At 43.9% G+C, this 24,397-nt stretch overlaps 1 long non-coding RNA gene across 1 annotated transcript in view; it reads right to left on the bottom strand.

Annotated features, from left to right (window-relative positions):
- The window catches only part of LOC146181016 (uncharacterized), a 57,679-nt gene extending 35,488 nt beyond the window's left edge, over positions 1–22,191 (bottom strand). The window contains exon 1 of the long non-coding RNA XR_014700403.1: positions 22,130–22,191. This is a non-coding gene — a long non-coding RNA (uncharacterized LOC146181016). The remainder of the gene's footprint in view (positions 1–22,129) is intronic.
- Between the last annotated feature and the right edge of the window lie 2,206 nt (positions 22,192–24,397).

Below are 24,397 nucleotides of genomic sequence, written 5' to 3'. Positions count from 1 at the left end.
ATCCATTTAATACAGACCTTTAACCCCAACGGTATTTCGCAAACTTATAGGAGGGTAATATTCCTGACCTTTACATGCAGCTGCAGAAAGCAGAATGAAATAAAACTAAAATTTACAGCTTATTAAGAAAACGGAGATTGATATTTAGAAACAGTTCAAGTAACGTGATTTAAAAAAGTTTTATTTCATTCTGAAGGAAACCATCTTTTCGCTAGACGTTTTGAGAACAAAAACGTTTCCCAGACTTCTTTTTGTGTTTCTCTCAAATACTACTTGAAATGTTTCTCTTTTGCTCATCATTGCTTGTTCTCTGAGGGGCTGGGCAGCTCTGCCTACAGAGCATACTGCTATACCAATAAAAACAAAAACCTTTTCACAAATTACACTTAGCATCACTGAAAAGTTTTTCGAAGAGCCGCTAGTTCTGAATTGGGACCCAGTAATTATATCACAACCTGACAAGTATTGTACTTTACACTTACATTCTTAATGTGCTGTTTTGCACGACAGAAGAAACTTCATGTAGCCGTTGTGAGGCTCCGCAGCCCCTTTAGGTGTTTTAAACCGCGCGCGCGTCTTTCTATTTGTATTGTGTTTGCACGGGCAGCGCGAGTGCGCATGAGCAAGCAGATAATCTTGGGGGGAGTGATGTTAGCGGCGACAGACGAGGGTAGATAAGCGCGTCAGAAGCGAGGCGAGGGGCTTTTTTGGCCCCGGCGGAAAGGCCGGCGCGGGACAACCGGCGAGCGTCATGGGCCAACAGGGTGTGCACGGACGACCGAAAGAAGATCGCCGACGCGAAGATGCAAGCAGTGCCTGCAGAAACAGCCTAGGCGTATTCCTGTGATTTGTGCCGCGAGAAGCAATCTTTCTTGTGTCGCCGTTAGCGCTTTGGCCCCATTGCTCGTTTTATTCGCTCTGCAGTGTGCTTGATTTAGCCGTGGTAAGACACTGACATTCTTCCCGCTTTCCGTTGGTGTTCAGTTGTCGCGCACATGAACAGCCTGATCTCAGCGCTGCAGCGCCTTATGTTTCTCTGTTTTGCTTTTTTGTTTATCCGGAATAAATCGGTGTTTTTATGAGACTGGATTTGTCACTCGTCGGGCGAGACCATGGCTCGCGGACCCGTTTCTTGAAAGCGAGGCCTTCACCGTTGATTCAGCTTTTTTCTGGCCACTTACTTGAAGAAATGTCTCCCAAAAAGGCGGGAAACAACGCAACTTAAGGCACTTTCTGTGTTAATTTAAGTGCTCCAGTTGGCAGACTTCTTACACTCAACTATGATCCTTCTTGCCTATCTTGAGGCTTCAGTTGTGCTTGCACTACTCGCAAAGAGCATTACTTCTCTCTTGTAGGTTTCCTCAATGACGTTTCCAGCATAACTTTACTTCCCTTATCAAAGTCTTAATCGTTATAACTATTAGGGGCAAGAAAATGAAGAAATAATTTAAAAGCCCTTAAACACGCAGGAACACAGAAATAGTTTGTAGTAATTATTATCTCCCTTCTAAAAGCATTTTACAAATCCAGACATTTTCCTACCAAAGAATGTATCTTCCGCTCGGTTTGGACAACTTATAATTGCATATCAAAACGAATGCAGCATAGTCATCGAAGGGCATCAAATGCACCTCTAGCGTAGATATGGAATTGTCTTGATCGCATATAACCCTGTGATGATGGTGATCGCGCGTGCGAGTACGCGGATTGCTCGTGGAAAATACGCGAAGTGCGGCCGCTTGCGGCGAGAGCCAGTGCGCGTGAGTTTGTTCAAGCCAGGGGAGCGCGATGGACGTTCCAGAGCGTCGCTGGGTGGTTGACTTCAGCGTTGTAGGCCTGGCGTCAGAGTCCGGCTCGACAGCACCTGCCGGGCACATCGTCCGGGGTCTGGTACCGCACAGCGCTTGCCATCCTATGGACAACTCCCGGAGGCAGCTCGACTGCACTATCGCGCCTGACCGCCACACGTCTACCACTGCACTACACGGACGTGACCCGCTACAATACCTGGGTGTGACCCGCCGCAGTATCCCAGAGCACTCGCAGTACCCTGATCTAACCGACGGCAGTACGAGCACTGGGACGCCTAGACGTTGCCCGCCGAAGAACCAGGTACTTGGGTGCCTGGTGTTAACAGGGCCAGCGTCATACCACGGCTGCTGGTCTCTGGGAACCAAATCCAGGGCCTGGTTACTGCACAGCGTGGCAGGAAAGGGAACTTCTACCGTTGGCCGGCCAGCACCTGAACCGGACTGCAGGGCACCGTCGGGGTCGCCTGCTCCGGTAACGACTCAACCAGAGACTAAACCACATCAGGACGATTTTTCTGGACATGCCCCTTAGACCTAGGCTAGGCTGTGTGCACGTGGTGGTGTTTTAATGGTCAAGAAAAGAAAAGCGTGTGTGTGTCCTTGAGCCTGATCTCGTACCTGTCCAGAGCTCCTGAATCGACCTGGACCCACTAACATTATCATACACTGACATGGCATTCTAGATAAGCATACCGAGCATTTGAATCGGTTTGGTTGGTCATAGCAGTTTTGGTGATAATTGTGATAATATGAGGGGATACTAAAAATAGAAAATGTTGTCAAGTGAGAATATTTTATGACTAACAAATTTTAATAGGTGCCGTTATTACGAAGACAGCCTGAACTCAACCATGGACGAAATAATTGCACCAACGTATTATTGAGCTACTGTTTTAATCCTAATTCCTATAAATATTACGCCAAAGTTTCAGTCAATGCATATTCACGCCGCTCTCTACTTTACGATGTTACTGTCAGCCTTCCAGTGCAAGGATGACCTTAAAGTTATAACAACGAACGACGTCAAGAGGGAACACATGCTCTTTGAAAGTTTACTTCACTTTTTATTAGATCATATGTTGCAAGGCCAGGAATAGGCACAATTTCATATAGGAGTCACTCTGCAATACCATAGCCAGGTAACACAAAGTGGGCTATGAAGGTGAGGCCCCGGTGCGTCCGATGTAGGCAAAGCAGGACAGCCCCGGTGGGCTCAATGTGGGTGCTGCAAGAGGGGCCGACGTAGGCCTGAAGAGGGCTGTCGACAAAGCCCCTATGAGCCCCACAAGGAACCGATGCAGGCAGCCTTTGCGGGGCTACCCACATTTTTCCATCATTGCCAAAAGGGCACATCCCACCAACTCCCCCGATGGTCCTACTTTGGACAGATCCGGGCAGCCGCTCTGGATGAACATTTTTTTGGATGGGAAAAACAGCGCAAGAGGACGAAGGACAAAGTAACAAGAGCACACAGACGAGCGCTTCGAAAATACACTTCGAACAACTTGCCCAACTCAGCGTCCTACTGATGAACGTTTATTTTTTATTTCGGTTAGCCCCTCAGATAAAGACATAGGACCGATGCGGGTTCTATAACACAAGCCGCACTTGGGCTTGCCCACCTTAAGGCGGGGACACACGTCCGAAAAGCGAGTGCGATCCGCTCCGGCGCGCCGCGTCCGGACGAGTCCGATCCGGCAAACCGGCGCTCGCCGCCCGCGTCCAACCTGGCAGATGTCTCCGGCAGTCCGCATGCGAAGCCTGGCGAAGCGACGCTCCGGCGGGTGGCTGCAGCCAATGCGAGCGCGAACAGCGGCGACGTCACGGTGACGTAGGGGGCTGTGCGGTGGAGCGCCTCTCGGCTCCACGCATAGAGAAAGAGATTGCTCCACCGTCGATGTGCTGCCGAGCAGACGACGCATACGCGCCAGCCGCTGAAAAACCCTTCAGTATTGTTTCTTCGTGTACATAAAAAGTCATTAAATATAGGTCTGTCAACTACTAGTAAATTGTGAAGATCGCCGGCCAATACTGAAGTGCTGCTGCGAGTGATAACTGCGACATAAGCGAGTTTATGCGCACAACCACTGCTGCTGCCCGGTCGATCGCCAAAAGTCTGCTCGCACCGCTGCCAAATGCGCCGCTCAAATCGAGCTTATGTTCATTCTATTATAAGATGTCTTTCTCAGTACGCTGGGGATGAAATTCGAACCTTTATTACAGTGTTGGCCCGTTCCGAAGCGCGGTCCGCTGCCTCTTCGGTACGACACCGGCTAGGCCTAGCGACGACTAGGGCAAGCGCGAATCGGTGGAGTTTGTCGCCCAGCGTGTCCGCGGGTGGCATCGTTGCCGAAAGCTTCGTGCGTGTGCAGGCATGCTGTTGCACGAGTACAGTAGACAATCCTTCTGATAACATCGCTGTTTTGTTATTTCTTGTACGAGCGTGAATTCATGTAATTGTTTATCAAGCCAAGCAGTCTTCGGTCTCCGCTGCGCGGTGACACCGGCTGTGGGCGGAGCTTGTGAGAGCTCGCTTGCCGGACGCATGGCGCTCCATGTGTCTCGGCTGGCACTGCGGCGGCAGTTCGCATGCGGCGTTCGCTGCGGCATGCCGATCAAGCTTTCGCACATGTGTCTCCTGCTTTATTCTCATTGGAGTCCGACGCAGGTAATTGATGGGAAGCCCTAGTCGAAGTTCTCCCAATCAATATATATGCACATAAGTAAATATTTTATACATTCCTGCCCTTTGCAAACAGCACTAATATTCAATTACAATAATTCATAACATTAATCTAGACTAAATGATGTTATGTACATCTTGTTCAGGCTATGCAGATGTGTGTTCTGAACAACAATATTGTTATGAGAGTTGCATGCTGTCCACAGCAACCGCACAAAGAGCAACAGTTAGCAATCAGCATGTTTTAGTATTTTTAGCGCAATATGCATGAGCGCGAGAACTAAAGCCATTTAATATCTCTAACGACTAAAAATGGTAACAACTGTTATACAAATCATCTATAATGGTAATATAGGGCAACATCTAATACAAACAAAGGTTGGAAAGAATGATTGCACAATTGCACGCATGCCTTCTAGCCCCATTACAGCCGATTTGGGACCTACAGCGGTTTTGTGTGGGCAGCCCTAACTGGGCTGGCTGTTGTTTTTGAACTTCAAGTCCACTTGGTTTTGCACGTGCCTTCAAATTCCCCACAAGAGACCGATTTTGGTATCATGTGGGCCCGCCCGCCTTCCAGCCCCATTACGGCCCATGTGGGGCCTAAAGTGGTTTAGCTAAGGCTACCTCATTTGGGCTTCACGATGGCTTGCCCTAATTGAGCTCTTATTGATATTTCACGTGCCCTCAAGTAACTTGCAAGGGGCCGATTGGGGCAGCATGTGTGCACGTCCGTTTTTTTTGCCCCACAACGGCCGATGTAGGTCCCACAAAGACTTAATGGGGGCTGCCTCATTTCGTATCTATGAGGGCTTTCCCATAAAAAGCCGACCTTTAGGTTGGATTGCCCTTAAATATTAGACAAAGGACCCTTGTGGTCTGGATGCAGAAATGTGCTCTGCATTAGCTCGAGCAACGCCGCTATGGGACCCAAGCAGCAGGAACAGGGGCAAACCCAAATGGGGCTTGCCCACTTTTGCCCCATGGGGGACCGATGCAGGTTTAAAGACGGTTGCCCCAGCCCCACTTGCCTATATCGGACCTACTAGGGCTCCACATTCTGTGCTACTTGGGTAGTTATGAGTGATTAGCTGCTGAGGATGCATCTTTAAACATATCCCGGAAGAAAATACAAAGCATGACAAATATTCTTGCGAGAAAAAGCATAACGATGGGCATTAAAACACAGATGTACAAAATAATTGTGCATAATAACTTCCGTTGCTAACAGCAGATTACAATATCTAGCGAAGGGCTAGAAGGTGTATTGAAATATGTATAAGTAGAGCAGGAATGTGCCACAGATCCTGATGACAAGTTTTTAAACAAACACATAAGAATTAGCTGAAGCGAATATGGATGGGAGTTTACTTGCATCCCTAAGGAGGAAAGTATATAATGGGGTAATGAAGCAGTAGCAGGTCTAAGACACATAAATGTAGGCTATCGTAAAATAGTTGTGTGCATTTCAGGACTGCCTGCAGAGGTACTGTTCACAAAATGTTAGGCGTATGTGTTGAGTTAGAATTAGAACAGCAATGATGAGAGGAAAATTGAGTTATGAAAGTTACAATAACTGCATTGAGAGTTATTATAATGCGAAGGCATACATTAAATTACCTATTCTGGATAAGTAGGCTCGAGCTCGTTTCTATGAATGTTTGGACAAAGATGAGCGTCACAGTAAATGTGGAAAATGTAGAGTGTTCTCGTTACTGGCATTGAAACCAATACGTTCAAACCACCGCGACTTGCGGTAGGGAACCTCTATTGCATAAGGGGACAAATATACAATAAAGCTGCAAACTGAATTTCAGAGACCTGGTCATCATGAAAATAATTCTCCGCACGAAAAAGTGAATTTTGCCGGTCCAAACATTGGAATACAAAAGGCAATTATCAAGAACTTATACAACATGACGAATTCCAGCTACCACCAGAATAGGATCCATCAGCGAACAATAATAATGAGTTCGCTGTAGCAGCGAATATGAAAACAAAAACTAGAAGCTGACTGCCTACTACGAAAGTTTGTTGAAGCAACTGAGATCATTTGTGTTGCTGCAAAATAAAGCCCCAAAACAGTAGTTATTTGAGGTTTTAAAAGAAAGCAAATCATGACACGGGACCCAGGACTCTCTTGTCCAACTTCAAATAATAAATAAATGTACAAAGAAAAAATAAAGCATAACGACCTATTATTTACAAGATTCCTTTCGTAAAAAAAAAGTCTAATCTTTGCACTGGCATGTTCTAAGGGTTCAATAGCATGCAGGTCGCGTAACTATAATTGGCACTATGCCCTAACGAGCGATCGGATAGACTTCCCCAATGAATTCTGTAAGATACAGAAGGTACTCTGTACATTCAGGGACCTTGTTTCTTTTACTGTTACTGCTATCATAGACATGCGCAAGCTTTCAGCGTTAGAGGGCGCTGTGCAAAATGAGTCTGCAAATTAGAAGCGGCAAGCTCTTACATGGTGCGTGGCCTATTAAGGGAAATTCAACTACTTCATCGTTGGACCCTGATGTTGCGGCCTGGAAGTTAGCCGTCGACGCAAGGAAGAACGAGCGGTGCAATGTCACGGCTTATTATTTCTTCATTTCATATCTCAGTTTCCTGTATCCTTTAATCCAGATGCCGGCTTTTGTACAATGTTGGATATGATTGGACTCCAAATATGTTTGCAGAAGATAAAATCACGTATACAATTTCTCGTGCATTATAAAACGCGTGGAAATGATACTGGCATCGAAGGTCGTTTTGCCGACTCCTTACTGGCAATGTTATCACCCTATTATAGCTATATCTGTGCTAAACTGATGACAATTTTGATCACAAAGCATTGCTGATCTAAACTTTGCGTTGTCTCTACATGAGCCAATGCCATTTTGTTTAATGAATTCTTTTAAAAGTTGCTCCATGTCTCATTTTAGTACGAAATACCCAGCTTTTATAACTGTTTCACACTTTTTTCATGTTTCATGCTTCATACAGAAACGAGCCAATCAGTGTGGCTAGAATACGACAAATACATTTTTGCTTCCAACAAACCGCCATCATTGGTAGTATCTATCGCTCACCTTCCTAGCGCTTTTGTCGTTAACTAGACGACATCCCCCAAAATTTGAATCGTGAAAACATGAACATTCTCATCTTAGGTGACGTTAATATCTATATAACCGACATTTCTTATAGCTCCTGTTCCTTATACACAAAGTGCTTGCTCGTCCACGGGTTGGAGTCATTATTAGAGTCACCTACGCGCGTAGCTCATCAAGGCTCAAGCACATTAATTGCTCATTTATTATCAAATATTATTACGCCTCAGATCTCAGAAGTTATCAACTTTGACATCACGGACCCCATTTTTCTGTTATTTGAATGCCCCAATAAGGCGACCCCCAGAACACGCCATAAGCAATCATTTAACAGAAGCGGGTTTGTTGAGACAGTAACTGAGACTAACTGGGATAACATACTACAAGAAACATGCGCCAATACCACGTTCAGTAAATTTTTCATGAAGCGCAAAGAAATAATAGCTCATGTTCATCAATATGTCCCATCACTTATTGGTATTCAGTTCCGCGGAAATCATGGGTCGCCAGCAGCCTTATAAACTGTATGAAGAAAAAAAAAATAACCTTCTCAAAAATGTTAACAAAGCCATTCAACTTTCAGCGAAAATATCGCTTTCAAAAATACTCGGATATTCTCTCCGCAGCACTTAAACGCTGTAAACAAGAATACTATCAAAATGAGATACTTAGAAATGAAATTGACACTCATAGAATTTGGAAACAATTAAACAATTTTCGAACCTAGCTGAAAATAAAATAAGTATAATGAAAGTTTCTGATAGTGATAGTACTTGAACCAATCAATCCAACATTGTCAATGTATTTAATTCCTTTTCTTCGAGCGGTGGTTTCTTGCCTCCAAGCAGCTTCTGTGGCCCTAGTCGATGCTCTCTTTTGTTCTACTTACTTCCTTCTTCACCAGACGAAGTCTTTCCCATATTTTCTTTCCAAAAAGTACTACTGCTGGAATCGAAGGAATTCCGCCTTTCAGTTGGTCTTGAGCTGTCAAATGTTCTTAGTCGCATATTTATTGTAGTATTTAGGACTGCTGTTTTCCCGCTGAAGTTAAAAAGGGTAAGGTGATACCAATCTTCAAAAAAGGCAACAGAGAATACGTAACTAATTGCCGTCCAATTACTATATTACTCTTCATTAGTAAAATAATTGAAAAGCTAATCGTTCATCGCATAATCAACTATCTCCTTAAAGTCATACTGTTAGCCGATGAGCAATTTGGATTCCGTACTTATTATTCCACAGAGATAGCTTTAATCGAATTCACAGATATAATTAAACAATGTATATAAAATGGCATTTTTGCCGGTGTTGTTTTCTTTGATTTCACAAATGCATTTAACACAATTTACCCAAACAATATTATACACTAAATTAGAATCCCTTGGCATCTGTGGACCTGCTTTAGCTCTTTTACATAGTTATCTTACTAACCATACACACGTTGTCCACTTGCAAGCAACGCTCTCGGACCCTGTAACTATACATTTTGGTGTGCCACTAGGTTCTATTGTAGGTGCACTTCTTTTCCTCATTTACATCAATGACTTGTTTTGTCCCTAATACTATATTAATACTTTACGCGGATGATGCAACGATTTTACTCATGATAGTAATCTCACACGCCTCATAAGCAAATTAAGGATTGACGCCAAATATTGTTTTATGGTGCCAAATTAACATGCTACAACTTAATCCGACAAAAACCACCTTCATGATATTCTGCTCTCATCAAAAAATTATCACGAGCCCACATATTTTTCTGGGAGATCGTATTATCCCGGCCTCCGCACCTGCTACATTTCTCGGCATCACGCTCGATTGTAATCTAAAGTTTAATTTACACACCAAATGTGTCCGTAAAAAAATTTTCATTTGAAACAAGGGTGTTAATAAAAACTAGAAATTTTTTAATGCAATGTTTTCTTTTCCCTATAATATGCCTTCATTAACAGTCACCTCACTTATTGCATATCATCATGGGGTAATACCTATTCATGCCATTTATCATGCATTTCTTATCTTGAAAACCAAGCGCTTAGAATTACAGCTTTTAACCCATACACAGCCTCTTTTTTACCCCTTTTACTCTGGCCTAAACAGTCGTCCGTTGAGATGCCTCCTTATTCTTAGGTTAGGCCTTCTAATTTACCGTGCTCGCAAAAATAACTGTCAACTTCTCTGTTTCTCTGAATCTTTCCTCGCTAATAGTAAGAACACTCGATTCTCTGAACAAAGCAATATGCTGCTACCAAAAGTGAACTTAAATTACGGAAAACAAGCTACTTTGTTCCCTGCCATAAAATTTTGGAATTCAATTGGGTTCGGTCTTAAATTTACCTATGAAACACACGAAAGAAATCAGCTCCAGTTCTTGGATATGAGACTAGAAGGAAAAGCGGACCATGTGTGCTGGTCATTTCAACAGAGGCCTGAAAACCCCTTATTAAATTACAATTCAGCACATTCGAAGATAGCCAAGTGCGGCATAGCTGTGTCGTGTTTGGGTTCGGCTATCACAAAATCATGTGTCCACACTATCGACAGCAGTTTCAATCAGCAGGGTCGGAGAATAAGGTTAGCCGGCTTTCCGAAGGAAGGGATAATATTGGCCTGCAATAAAATCCTGAAAACGTTACAGTCATTTCGTAAGCGGGATCTATCGGGCACAATGAGTAAAAATGAAAAGAATTATGCGGTAATACCGTACGTTCACAAGCTATCCCAGTGGCCCAAACAGGTTGACAATAGATATGGGGCTAAATTGTTGTTTTCGGCTCCCAATAGGCTGGGAAAAATTTGTGATATGCTAGATAGAAGACGAAAAGAACAAAAACAAAAAAAACTAGCAAAGGATGTCAAGTAAAACATAAGCTGCGTTTTGCGTCATGCGCAAAAGGAGTAGTGTATGATATTCCCTTTACATGCGGGAAGAGGTATATAGGGCAAACAGGGAAATGCATCAATATACGCCTGCGCCAGCATAAAATGTCTTTGAAAGAAGTTCCCTCATCCAACTTAGCACTACATTACAGAGATTGTAATCTTAATGATTCCGATTCGCCGAAGGTGTTGAAAAAAGCATGCACTCTCATCCTTGATAAAGCTAAGATTATTTTTGCGAATCAAAACAAATTGACCAGGGAACTCAGTGAATCTTATCACATCCATAAAAATAGTGACACATGCGTTAGCACCCCATCACTAATCATCAATCATTATGAACTGTCATAGTTGGATCCTTAGCTGCATGTTCGTTGTTTTTTTTTTTTTGGTGGAAAGGGATAGCGCATGCGCTTGTGGTTGTCATGCGAGAATATTTCCTTGCATGTTTCATTAAACCTTCAGTTGTTAGTCCCAGTGCTTGTCTTGTCGCCTCCTCTTGTTCCTCGTAACCTGTCGCAGCGCCGGTAAAATATCACTAATGTCCCAATGAGCGAGCTTTCTCACTGTTTTTATGCCCCTTGCTATTGAGCATTGCAAATTTTACGCGAGTTGACATTATATGCATTTTGAGGCGAAATTCAATATTTAGCCTTGCTAGATCTTGAATTTACGCGTTAAATCTTTCCTGCGTCTATGAAAGGTTGTTTTAGACATTATATAAAAATGACCAATCTAAAAACGTACAAGGTTAAGAACAAGGGACACTGCACATAACATACCTCATGGTGAGAAAATACATCAAAATTCACTATTTACAATCCGGAAAAAATTGGCTTCTCTTGATGGTAATATTTTTACGGTAAATGGGTGTAATATTTACCAAATATACGGCAAGGAAGAAAAAAAGGAAAATTTATTTTACCCTATGGTATTTTTCAGCGGTTTGTAGGGCGTATTCAGAGGTGTCTCCTTGTTGCATCCCATGCGTCTTCCTTGTCGATCTGGTCCTTTTCTAACCAAGAGTCGGTTGCCCTCAGCCCAGGGTTTAGCTGTCCACTGCCGCCCATTGACCTCGCGGTACCAGACCTTCCTGGTCTTCGCAGCGTCGCTGGACAGCAGTCTCCCATTACTCCGCAATAAGATTTCATATTTTTGGTGCAACGTTTATATTTTGACATGCGCATTTGATATGATATAGTTTGGGATTTTCGTCGCACGGACATTTATCTGAGTATTTGGTAGGGGGCATTTGATTTAGATTGTGTAGAGTCTCTATATGATAGTTTCTACTGTTTTTAGAGAACTGTGCCGTAGGGGATATCGCATTTTTCTGCCTCTGTAGTTTTCTAGCGTTGCCAAGTATTCCTTAGGTGCTGGCGAAAGTTGCGTGGTCTTGTCGGATGCTGGGAAAGTAGTATATGTTGGGGTGTCCTGTCGGTCTCTTGATTCCCTGCCACCCCCATGTGTGCCGGTACCCTCATAATTTTATGTGTTGTCTTGCTGTTTTCTTCGTGGTTTTTAATTTTGTCGCTCGCTTGGAGGAGTATACGGAGCGCGTGATGACCTATCCTATCCTTCGTGTAATTTCGACAGGCTGTTTGAGAGTCCGTAAGTATCGTTAGCGACCATCCGGTTCGATAGCCCTATGCCACCACTCGAGTAAAGGCTACTTCCTCGGCCTCTGCTACCGTTCAGTGTCGCATAGACGCGCTGGTCACTTCGCGCAGAGTCGAATCGACCACCGTGGCCAGTGCAATTTCGGCGTCTCCTCTTCTCGAGAACGCGTCTGCATACACGGTCGTGTCTTGAGGTACTTATGTTTTCTAAATGAATTCGGCCCTTGCTTCTATTCTGCCTCGGTGGAGGTTTGGGTTCATGTTCATCGGGATTGGAGCTAGGGATTGTGAGGTTCGTCAGGGATCATTTCCATCCTCGCCATTTATCGCATCTGCTCGCGATATCCGAGTCTCTGTAACAGCGCTCTTTCGCTTGTTGTCTGCAGAAGGCTGAGTTTTTGTGACTCAAGTTGCGCCTCGCGTAGCTTCCCGAAGGTGTTTTGCCATCCAAGGGTCACGAGCATTTCTGTAACCGTGTTGCACGGTAGTCGGGGGGCTTTCTTATACGCTTTGCATAGCAGGGAATCCGCTTGTTGTATTTCACTCTTGTTGCGGCACTGGTCGGAAGGCTCTACATAATTCGGCTACTATGTTTCCAGGTTTCTGACTAGTTTTAGTGTTTCCTCTTCGAGCATGCCATGCCGCCTGTTGGTGAGGCGGGTGATCATACGTGCTACTTGTAGCGTTGATGCTTAGAGCAGGGTAAAAGTGTGAGTACTGCGTTGGTTAGATTGAACCCACATGCCCAATTATATTCTTATAGTTGTCTTTTCTGGTATGGGCATTCCTTCAAAGTAGATGTTTAGTTTCAGGTCTTCACTGGTTGGGACGACCCAGTGTTGTTTTCCTCAACAAACTCCAAGCGGTTCCGATTTCTCGGTCTACCATGAAGCCCTCTTTCTTCGAGATATTGCTGTACACAGGAAGCCGCTTCCTGTGGTATCTCTTCCCTCTCCCCGAGGGAACCTGTGTTCGTCCAGACTGTGATGTCCTCTGCAATCACGGCGTGCCTGATGCTTCGATATTCTCTAGTTTTCGTGCTAGACCTATCATAGCTATATTCAAGAGGATAAGTGAGATGACTGACCCTTGGGTTGCTCCTTTCTTTAGCGCTTGAATTTTGTTTGATCGAAGGCAGTTCTATCTGAAAGGAAAGCTTTGACGTATGTGTGGCTTCTGCGTCCGCAGTCCAGGCCGTCTAGACCTGTAATGATCGCTTCTTGACTGAAGTTATCGAATGCCCCCTTAATACAGATGGCCATCATGGCATTTTCATCCTTTTGGGGTACGCTGTGAAGTACATATTTTTTTATTTAGAGGAGCACATCCGGCATCGAGAGTTCCTCTCTGAAGCCAGACATGGTGTATGGCACACGGTCGTTATTGTTCATGTAATTTCGCAGCCTAAGCGTCACCACCCGCTCATGAAGCTGGCCAAGGCACGGCGTGAGTGACATGGGCCTGAGACTTTCAATTTGGTGCTTTCTGCAAGGTTTAGGTATCATAATGTCTTCTCCGTATTTCTGGTTTTCGTGAACCGTCTCTACCTCCCAGTGCTTGTTCAGAAAGGTTACGAGATCTTGTATGAGGTCGTCGATCAGATTGGGGATCAGGGCGTTGTCGACTCTGCCTACTCTTACTGACGTGTTTCTGGTCGTAATCCTTAAGGCCGTGTAAACTTCTACGATTATTCGGCGGTCTGGTCGATTGTTTCAGCTCCGCCACACGTTCCTTGGTATCCTGAGAGGTTGTGATTACTGAAAAATGTTTCTCGTGCCTTTTGTAAGAGGAGAGTGTCCGAGCCCTCTAAGGAGTGGAGCAACCTGTGGGTACCTTTGTTTGTTTTCAGATTTGATTTTAGTACAATCGATTAGAGCTTTTAGGAGATCCAGGCTCATGCCATGTCTAACGTCCCCTTAAGCGAGTCGCTGAATTGTTCTCAAAAGGATGTTGACTTCGTACGCTCTCACGACGACAATGTTCTAAAGGCATTTTCAATAGATATTAAGGATATGTACTTATCTTTTCCACACAAAGAACTGATGTACTGCATTGAAGCCACTATCGACACTCGGTGCCGTTAATTTTCAGAATGATGACGGGCTATCTGTAAGCGATGTTTTTCTTATTTTGGACTTTTATCTTAAGTCATCATTTTTCACTCTTAACCAGCATACCTACGTCCAAAAGCGAGGTACTTGCATTGGCTCCTGGGTCGCATCTATCCCACGTGAGGTTTTACTTGCCCAGCATGACCGAATGTTTAATGAAAGGACTCTTGAGATGAGCTTGCTAGTAAAATATTCCAGTACATCGACGATTAGCTCGTGGATGTAACAATAGTTTTTTACCACTCAGCGGTATCCCACGTTCTTTCCGTATTTGAACAATGCGTGCCTCTCACTTTGACGCATACAACCCTGAATGACCGGTCCATTCGATTTCTCGACCTTCGCCTTTTAGTTTCGGATGCGCACAACTGCTGGGCTTATCCTCTTCGAGGCAAAAAACCGATCCTTCCCTTTGCGCCTGCCAATACAAAACTTGCTAAACGAGCATAGTAAAACGTGATTTAAAAAGCACTTCAAAAGTCATATGACCACCTATTTCAGCATTAATTTAGCCAACAGAGCGAGCGCCCTTAAGGAACAGGCTATCATTTTCAAATTTTCGTCACTGGCTCCATTATCAAGAAGCATAAAAAACAAGACGTCCACGCAGCGTCCAGCAGCAAGCGTAAAATTGTTGCAATGCCCTGTATCGAAGATATCAGCCATCGTTTTAAGAAGGTCACACACCGCGCAGGCGATGACGTAATCTTCTCTGCTCGCACTAGATAATCCGCGCTCTGTCCAAAAGCGAACAATCATCCGGTCCCGCGTGGGTGCGGGAAGACACATTCTTTTTAATAGGTACCCTGTGAAACTGAAGTTGTCTACTATGTGCCAGTATTAGGCGGGAAGAGATATGTTGGGCAAAACAGAAGGTGTATTAACATAATGCTTAAATAACATGAAAACAGTATGGGCAATGTGGGAATCACCGGCAGCCTCGCAAAGCTGTGCAAGAAATGTGATCATATAAGGATAGCCCTCGTTAAAGCTGCGCTCCTGGCCTCAACCGGTGTGTCAAATGCAGATGACGAAATAGGCTGTCGAGATAAATTACAGAAGCACTCCTGATCCAACATATAAAAGCTCAATGCGTAAGGACGCCCATCTCCTTGTCAAAAAAAGAACTTGATTTCCTGGATGGCGCGGCAGTTTCATAATAACTTCCAAATGTCCATTCAAGGCTTTTCATTCACTGACCAATGTGTTTTGATCATCTTTAACCCCCTTATTTCTGGTTTTATTTTCTCTATTGTTATGATGCTTGATCAACCTTTTACAGTTATGTTTGCTTGTTTTTAATGTTTTATCCTTCTTACATGTCTTTCCATAACCTCGACCCTTTACACATTTCGGTCTTCTCGCTTTGAGCCTAATATTGCTTCCTGTTTCCTCATCTACTTTTGTATTCTTTACTTGAATACACTGGCCTCCGGCGTTCGCGCACTGTTCCACGTTATTCCTCTTTCCACGTTTTCTATTTAAACGTACTACTTCGAAATAAAATTTTTATTTAGCGCCCGTGTGTGTCTCTTTCTTAATGTATTCTGTTAATTGGGCTTCTCGTATACAGTCATACCACAGTATGTGACAAACGTTTGCTTTTTCCTAGGAGTTTCGGGCTTTCAATTTTGTGTGCTGCTGAAAAATAAAATCAATAACCCTTGTGAGACTGGCTACATAGATTATCACATACTTTAGGTTGCAGTAAATGATCTTTATTAGACTTAACAAATCTTGCTTGCACGAGCAGCCTTCTGCATTAGTATCCCAGAAGCTTTTTAAGGTATCGGAGTCGAACATTGAAGATTACTGACTCTCTTAGCACTCGGGACACCGGAGACAGTTCGCATATTGCATTTCGCTCCGAAAAAGAGGATGCAGTCTTGGAAGTCTCCGTCAATCAGGGACAAACCATAGGCTTCCAGGATAGCACAGTATGGTTTGACTGCGAATGAAATGAGCACAGAGTTTTGGTTACAATATTGGGGCATATCCCCGCTGCCGCTGTTTTTTCACCACGCATACACAGGTACGCACATGTTCAAAACATAAATGATTCGTATGACCCATATATTTTGTTTCTTTCAGTTTTAGTTTACAATAGCAAATAGACATATTAGCAGCGACACCAGGCAAACAATAAAGGGTCATTGAGTTCTTCCCATCTTTTAATAGGCTACACTGTGCACACGTGATGGCGTGTGCTTCTGCTTCTTATCCACGGAAATAATCAGCTGTCCTTATTCACTGTCGTGGTTTGCAAGTACGACAATGATCGTATAATGCCTACTTATAACCTGACAGCGCTGCACGACCTACGCTGGTTTAAATGCAGCAAGTTAAGTGAAGTTAATGGCCTTTTTTGAATATCTGCTGCATTCCAAAAAAGCGGCCTAAAGAAAGGCTCATTGACTGAAATTGAGATTTAAGTCCCTGGCCACGGCGATCGTCTGCGGTGAAGGCCTCCCAGGCACTGCTCCGCTTTATGAAAAGCACAGGCCTGATCGAAAGGCTATGAGTTTGCAGTTATGTTACGTGATATGATAGTGACGTGATGTGATGTGTCATGTCTGTGATGTGACTGTACTAACTTCACTCATCCCTCTCTCACAATTTTTGTATCCGCTCACCCCCTTCCCCCAGTGCAGGTTAGCAAACCGGTTTCTTTGACAGGTTACCCTCCCTGCCCTTTCCTCCTCATCTTCCTCCTCCTGCCCTTGTTTCTGCTTTCTCTTTTCAGCATCACATTCACAGTCATCATACAAACTTCTTTTCTCGGCTTGGTTTCATTGGTTGTTGCCTCCCTTTGTATATCTCATATCAAGCTCCAGATCGCTCCTACGTTTATTTCCTAACTAGCTTAACGATATACAATATTAGAAGTCTATGTAATCAGTACCGTAATAATATTATCACTGAACTCCAAACCACCTCCTTAAATCGGCAAAAGAGATGTGAAGGCATTAAGAAAGCGATCAATTTTGGAATAAAACGGATTTTCGTTTTATCTTCAGCTGAGGAAAAACTTAAAAAAAAAGAAGCTGAAAAATTTTTAAATACGATTTCAAGGCTTTACGACTGCTTTCTTTCAGTACTGCTTAGTTTTCTGCTTCGGAAACCACTACATCCTTCCTCGCTGAGAAGATATATATATATAGAGAGAGAGCAATTTTCTTCTCCTGTTGTGTTATTCGGTTTAACGCTCCAAATCTACATCGGGATGAGGGAATTCATAGTTGAGGGCAACTAACTTTCCACTAGAGGCTAATCTTTAACGTGCACCGAGTACCCACAGCATGCCAGCCACCTTTTCGCGCTTACAATGAAATGCGGCCGCCGCCGCCGGGATTCAGTCCAGGGAACACGATTTAGTAGTCGCCCGTCTATGCCACCGTCTCCAAAAAGACCGTCTTTCAGGCTGTGATACGAGAAGTTGTGCTGACTTCAGCTCACACGAATGTGCAAGGTTGAACAATGGTTTAATTTATTCTTTACCTCAGAAGTTTGGTCGAGCAGACTGACTTAACACTGCCTACGCTCGATGAGTGTGGCACAAAATCAAAAAGACATTTGCCCCCATAAGCTGCTTGATCTGCATGCAAGCCTTTACCGGGCAATATTGCTAGTTATATGGGTTTTCAGGAAGGCTATGATTTAATTATATCAGATATAGATTCGCTGTTCTTTGTAATGAACCTTACGGGACAAAATTCAAAATCCTAAACATAGCGAAGGAGTCTTACCACGTGGTACTTTGACAAGGAGAGAAGTGATATTTGAACGATTAGAGCGGTACGTTGTAGCAAGCAACGCGGCAGGATATTCTGTGTGTGAATCGGCCACTAGTGAATCAAACAAGTGGCATAGGAGTACTGTAAATTTGGTAAATTTGAGCGTGGGTTTCTCGATGTGACTCGTTTGACATGGTATCTACTGTCGTGTAAGTTATTGAGGCCAGACATCAAGAAAAGGAAGCAAATACGAAGCAGTCACGAACTCAAACAATTTGTAGATATTTTGCAGATAGAAAGAACAGCATGCACCCATGCCTACGTGAATTAGGGTATTGTGTCTTTTCTCCACCATCCGGAGCTACAATGCCAATATTGAAGCTGCTTCTACTCAAGCTTTTCGATATCTTCAAAGAGGTGCTTTGCTCAGTTTGACTTGCTCGCTAATTTGGATAACTTAGAAGAGATGCTGACAACTGAGTCGTTTTGGATGTTTTCTAAAATTTAGTTCGACTAGCAATATCTTTGATGAGATACTTATTAATTCCATTACATCGTCGCCAAATTCATAACAGCCCAGGTAGCACGAAATGGGTTTAGACGTGGGGGCCCGCGATGGGCCCGTGGGGGCAGCCCATATGGGCCCCATGCGGGATTTGCAATATGTAACCAGAGGGGCCCGCGTGGGCTGCCCAATTTTGCCGCGATTGGTGCCAATCTGTACCCGTGTGGGCATCCCAAATAGGGCTGCCCGCATTCAGCCCAGATATGGGCAGCATACCAGAATCATTAAAAGGTCCTACGTTTATGAAGCCATATAGTGCGGCCCAATGATCAAGGTTTTAATTTTTATTTCGATTAATCCCTCCAATACCTGAATTTTTCCGGCGCGGGCTTTGCGGAGGCCATTCCGTTTCGGGCTCACCCACGTGCTGCCCTCATGTGTTGAATCTGGTATTTTCGGGGCTGCTCAAGTTCCAATAATCAAGTGTGAAACATTGAGCACAATTGATTTATCTTGTATTCGACACTAAGTAAACATAAACGAAATTTATTCCCAATTCACAACAATTATGTCGGCTGGCCCACATCACCCCCCAAATGTTGGTCTGAATATTTATTTCGGTGGTGCATGTAGAATAATAATGGCGCAGGAAATATTTTGAGGTAGTTCAGTACATACACGTAAAGCGGAACAGTTACGGCTGCATATTGTCTGCCAATACTGCATAATTAACGTAGTTTTAGAGTAAAATTAGATAGTCTTTATTCATGGTATGGATATGCATACAATGGTTATGTGGAAAATGCAGGACATGCAATTAGCGGCAGGTATAAGGTGAATTACATAAATAAAATGGTGCCTGAAATATAGGGTGAAGACGTTTCGGAGCGGTAAGCCCAGCTACGGCCAATTTGGGGCCCACTGCGACCTTTCATGGGAAGCCTCAATTGGGCTTATTTTTACCGCATGGAGTACGAATATATGTTGCATTTGCCCGCAATTAACCAAAGACATATCCATGTGGGCGGCGTGGAGGCATTCCCGCTTTTCAGCGCGGATGCAAACCACGCGGGACGTATTCAGTTTTTGTGTGGGCAGCTCCATTTGGGGGCTAGCGCATCTACTATTCGCTTCAGGCCCACATTTGCATCAGACACGCCCTAAAGTTCCCCGCAAGAGACCGATGCCAGCAGAAGTGGGAAGAAGCACTTTCCTGCCCCGCTACAGGCCATGCAGAAATTACCTAGGTTTTTTGTAGGCAGCCCCATTTGGGGCAGCCAGGAATTTTCTGCATGAAGCCTACATTTCCGTTCGACCTTCCCTCGAGAACTCCTCAAGGGTCCCAAGTAGGCAATGCGCGGCCATACCCGTATTTATCCCTGCCGCGGCCCATGCGGAACTTATTGAGCTTTTGAGTGGGCAGCTCTAATTGGATTAGCCCAGGCTTTATGTACACAAAGCCCAAATTTTATTTGCATCGGCACTAAAATTCCCCGAGCGAGATCCTTGAGGGCCAGATGTGGGAATATGTACTAATTTAGCCCTTTCCAAGCCTATATGATGCCCAGATGGAAAACGCAGGGGCAAGCCCAAATTACGCTTGCCCGCTTGATACCTAAAGGGGGTCCTGATGGGTGTTATGGTGGTTGCCCAAGCCAAACTTGCCCACACGGGCCCCGGGTGGGCCACGTAATGTGTGCTACTTGGGACTGACCCGTCAAAACAGGCAAGAATTGAACAATGTGTTGCAGGTTGCTGATGAAAAGCGTAAATTGACTGAAACGCGCTGAAGCGATAAGATAATGGACTTATAGTACCTCAACACACCAGCATTATTGACAGCTTGTGGTAACAATGCCGATGACAAAAAATGATGACTCTCGGAGTACACTGAAGAAACTCCTTATTGGGCTCACTTGTACCCGCAAAAGAACTGAGCGCTCCGCTGCGGCGGTCATCGAAACAAGAATGCCAGTTTCACTTTTCTGCGCTCAATTTAAAAGCGACGAAGAACCATCTATATAAAACGGCAAACAGCATAACCTGGAACATTGTGGAAATACAAGCGCGTGGCTGGAATCCTTCGAGATACATCTCGAATCAGCTGCCGCAATAAAGGAACTGATAAAGCCGGGTCTCGCGACAATGATTATGAACAAGCAAAGGATACAGAACTCACTCTTACGCATGAATTATAATGATAAGGCCGCATGCCGGCGGCTGCCGAAAAATAAAAAAATAACTATTTGAATGGTTCGTGGCATTACTCCCCGCTTAAAAGCATCGTCTCGATGTTCCAAATTAAACACACATGAGCTAACATAAACATCACGAATTAAGCATGAAAAGCCTTTAGCGTCCGAAAATCGACTTAAGGCGCACAACATGCATAATTTTCCGGTGCACGCTTCGCCACTGATATGCTGTCGCGTCGTCGGGAATGACATCATAGTCCAGTTGTCCTACACGGTGAAGCACCTTGTGCGGGCCGAAGTATCGGCGTTAAAGCTTTGCACCTAGTTCGCGCCGGTGAATCGGGGTGCAAACCCATACTTAATTTACCGGCTTGTAATCTGCGTAATCATTAGGCGAGGCCGCAGCCTGAAGCTTTCAATAAACTTCAATGTTGCATATGATGCTCCTACCTTTGGTCCCTTCGAAGAAGACGATAGATATTGATCCAGAATCAAGCTGGAATGGTATTTGGCACTTGCTCATTCATAAAAATGGTCCGGTTGAGAAAGTAATTTGGCATGCTGTAAAACACCGAAGCTAATTTCTCGACGAACAAAACCGAATCCCTCAAATATACTTTGGCCCACTTTGGTCGACCACTCACATAGTAACTGATCATGCGTTGTGGGGCTTTTGCAGTTTGAGAGATTCCTCGAACTGCTTTGCTTGATGGAGCTTGCGTTTGCAAGAACTGGGCATCCTGGACAACAGGTGTGCGCAGAGGTTCCGACTCATTTTTATTATCATACTCCCCCGTTAACGCAACTCTGAAAAAAGAAGGCGACACCGAGTTCTCAGGGCCTGTAAAAGCAGATGCTTCGTAGAGCAGCAGCGCACGGGCCCTGATCTGCAACATTTAGTCTGTGACCTGGAAGGTGAGAAGCGTTCACGTCCTATAGTGTTAAGGCGTCAGTTGCATATTTTGCCCTACATGATATGTCCTCGTGTAGAAAAGCATCGCACAAGACATGTCTACACATTTTGCTGCACCGCAAAAACCGACACAATAAATTCTGCAGGTTTTCGACTATGAGCCGACAGCTGTGCAATTCAGCTTTGAAGTTCGTTGCGGAGAATCCAGGAGTACGATTGGCCGTCTTTAAGTGCGGCATTTCTCTTAACGTGACAACGTGCCCTGCCAGAGAATATTTCTCAGCCTGTTGTGCTAGTATATTCTTCTGTGAATGAACACATGATGGCCTCTCAAAAGCTGTGCGTGCTAGTGCTCTTCATATGCGTAAATGTTCTGTTAAGCAGAATTATTACTTTAGTTAGTGTCGCCATTAGCACGTTTGGCAGAAATGAATTGAATTCTGCTCTTTACCACAAATGTTTTCTTGGAAGTCATCAGGCGAGAATTCAAAGACGCTTACGTGCTTACTACTGTCATCTGCTCGCAAAGACATCTTTACCCTTAGAAATCGAGCCCTAAAAGTTTTATGCATACCTTCTTCCCCGGCCGGTTCCTTTATTTGTCTAGTATAAGCTGGAACTTTGCATTGTGGAATCTGCACCACAAAGCATTTATTCTTGGATGAAAAGAGTAATATATAAGGGTGATCTGTTTGGAAAAAAGTGCGAAAGAAAAAAATAGCAATTTATTTAAGTACCACTAATTTATTTCAGTATCGATATGCAACATGTGAATTTTAGATCATTATCCTCGCGAGCATATAGGTCAGTGCAATTACTATTCTGGCAATGCTGCCACTCCATCACGACATATTTTCAATGACAATCAGTGCATGCACTAGGAATTCATGGCAAATCGTGTTTTCCGTAACATACGCCATGCGCTAATCAGAAAATTATGTTGTAGCTGTGAGAGAGGTCTTTGGAAGATCTTTAAAAAAGGTATTCATGTATGCGACGTGCGGCACAATTATGCAGAGTAAATGATAACAATCCAGTTTTTGAGGGTGACACCTTCTATAATAAAACGAAAATTTATTGTTTAATATCGAGTGAACGTTTTTTGTCCAGCTACACCAGAATGAGACGTTTCTTGGCCCTAGCGATCCTTCATGAATGCAAAAACAAGCAGCAAGGTTTACTTTATTAATTCTCTAGACGTAAAGATAACAATGGTAAAATTAGAGGAACTATGGCGAACACCTAGTCATAGAAAGCCTAGTTTCGCAGTCATGATAGGCATACTCACAGTATTAATTAGCACTCATAGCTAAGCATTTGTACTAATTTCTAATCATTTGTAGTCATTATTTCGTCGTTTGACATATTGGTCATTTCGTAGTCCTTAGCAATTATGACGAGTCACGCCTAGTCATTGTAGTTATTACCACGCATCACAAAGCATTTTTATTCATTTCGAACCAGTTGCGTTCATTACAAGTCGTAGTTTGACATAGTTGACATTAGAAGTGATTTTCAGTCGTTGTTGCTCATCATTATTAATCATTAGCAATAGTTAATAACTATATCGATGTCTGTTGATAACTTTTATTCATTACCTATCGCTATCAATAGTTTTGATTTTTGAACTACCCATATCCGCTATTTGCGAGTGTCACATAAGCGCACTGATGCGACGCACAGATTTTGCTCCATGAGCTGAGAGAGGATTTCTCCTTACAAAATTGATAATCAATAGATGGGCTCCACCTTCTCCTATCCTGGGGGCAGCTGTGCGTATGCGTGCTTTTTCGATGTTTTTCTATCGAACGTAGCATTAGCACAATCCTTGTTTCTGTAATTCATCGCAGTGATCCAATTTTAATCTTCAGTTTTAGAGAACTCATTGGACAGGCATTGACAAAGCGCTCAGCTTGTGCATCATTAGGAACATAGAGAGTAGTCGCCAGTTGGATAACCATGATGTATTGTAACTAAGTTAGGGCTTAACATTCCGAGGTAGCATACGAGCTATGAGGGCTGGGGTAGTGGAGGGTTTTTGAATAATTAGGGCAACCTCTGCAGAATTCAGGAACAACTTCATTTCAGAACCAACTTGTTTTCCTGTAACGCATTTTTTACTTAAGTCATTATTGGGGCGAACATTGTGGGAAGACAATAACGACACTACCAGGGTAACAATGTTCGCTTGCGCAGCCATATCTTCTAGTACCTCATCACGTTGATGTACACGCCCGCTGGTTCAACGGAAAATCCAGCTATATAAAGACCCATCTCCAGCTTTTCATCACTTTCTGGCAGCATTTGCGGCTTCTACAGGCTTCGCTAAGTCCGTGCATTTGGTTCGCAGGTTAGTTGAACCAAACTCTTCTTGGTCTTGCTTGTTTGATATTGCCGCAGGTGCTGCCAGCTGCCTTTTGTAATTTTGTTGGTTGTCGCAATAGTTTGAAATGCGACGAATGTAGAGCTCGCAAGGAGTGTTGAGGAATTGGAGTTGTAACTTAAATGGAAACTAGATGACGTGGGGGGCCGAGATCACCACAAAGGTTTTTTCACAACTGAGAGCTTCGGAAGGTGACGACACTCCTTCTTTGCTCAGCACTGTTCAATTTGAAAATGAATTGGAATCAATGAAGGTCAGAGAGGCCGAGCTCGTGAATACCAACAAGTTGGTGGCAGAGGAAAATGAAAAGCTCCACAAAAGGGTTGGTGAACTCGAACAGTATTCAAGGATTAACAATGTGGAGATAAAAGGTGTTCCAGCAACTAAAGGCGAGGATGTCAAGAAAGTGCTTGAAACCATCGGTGATGTCATTGCGTGTCCTATCAACGCCGCTGACTT

The sequence above is a fragment of the Amblyomma maculatum genome, chromosome 8 (assembly GCF_055883805.1).
Source record: "Amblyomma maculatum isolate TAMU_Amacu chromosome 8, ASM5588380v1, whole genome shotgun sequence".
In the NCBI taxonomy this organism is placed as follows: domain Eukaryota; kingdom Metazoa; phylum Arthropoda; class Arachnida; order Ixodida; family Ixodidae; genus Amblyomma; species Amblyomma maculatum.
This window is presented reverse-complemented; position numbering and strand designations above follow the sequence as displayed.